The sequence below is a fragment of the Arachis ipaensis genome, chromosome B6 (genome assembly GCF_059453495.1).
Source record: "Arachis ipaensis isolate K30076 ecotype BB chromosome B6, ASM5945349v1, whole genome shotgun sequence".
In the NCBI taxonomy this organism is placed as follows: domain Eukaryota; kingdom Viridiplantae; phylum Streptophyta; class Magnoliopsida; order Fabales; family Fabaceae; genus Arachis; species Arachis ipaensis.
The window spans coordinates 61735088-61735961 of NC_142441.1; the positions used below are offsets into that span (position 1 = coordinate 61735088).

Below are 874 nucleotides of genomic sequence, written 5' to 3' on the forward strand. Positions count from 1 at the left end.
GAGTCAATATTTTATTCTGAGCCAGTATGGCATTCAAAGTATCAATCTCAAGAACTTATTTCTTCTGATTTGTCCCATTATTCACAGGGTTCCTTTCAGAAGTGTACATGAATTGGTTATTTGCAACCATCTCAATGAGTTCCTGAGCTTCTGCAGGCGTCTTCTTCAGATGAAGAGATTCTCCAGCAGAGCTGTCCAATGACATCTTGGACAGTTCAGACAGACCATCATAGAAGATACCTATGATGCTCCATTTCGAAAGCATGTCAGAAGGACACCTTCTGATCAATTGCTTGTATCTTTCCCAAGCTTCATAGAGGGATTCTCCTTCCTTCTGTCTGAAGGTTTGGACTTCCACTCTAAGCTTGCTCAATTTTTGAGGTGGAAAGAACTTTGCCAAGAAGGCATTGACTAGCTTTTCCCAAGAGTTCAAGCTTTCTTTGGGTTGTGAATCCAACCATGTCCTAGCTCTGTCTCTTACAGCAAAAGGGAAGAGCATAAGTCTGTAGACCTCAGGATCAACCCTATTGGTCTTGACAGTGTCACAGATTTGCAAGAATTCAGCTAAGAACTGATGAGGATCTTCCAATGGAAGTCTATGAAACTTGCAATTCTGTTGCATTAGAGAAACTAATTGAGGCTTAAGCTCAAAGTTGTTTGCTCTAATGGCAGGGATTGAGATGCTTCTCCCATAGAAGTCGGGAGTAGGTGCAGTAAAGTGACCAAGCACCTTCCTTGCATTGTTGGCATTGTTGTTATTTTCGGCTGCCATGGCTTCTTCTTGTTTGAAAAGCTCTGTTAGGTCCTCTATAGAGAGTTGTACTTTAGCTTCTCTTAGCTTTCGCTTCAAGGTCCTTTCAGGTTCAAGATCAGC

The 874-nt window shown here is 42.0% G+C and overlaps 1 non-coding gene across 1 annotated transcript; it reads left to right on the forward strand.

Moving 5' to 3' along the window:
• Positions 1–259: 259 nt before the first annotated feature.
• On the forward strand, positions 260–367 carry LOC148555801 (small nucleolar RNA R71). Its single transcript, XR_015888274.1, has one exon. It is a non-coding gene; the product is annotated as a small nucleolar RNA R71 (small nucleolar RNA).
• Positions 368–874: the final 507 nt, after the last annotated feature.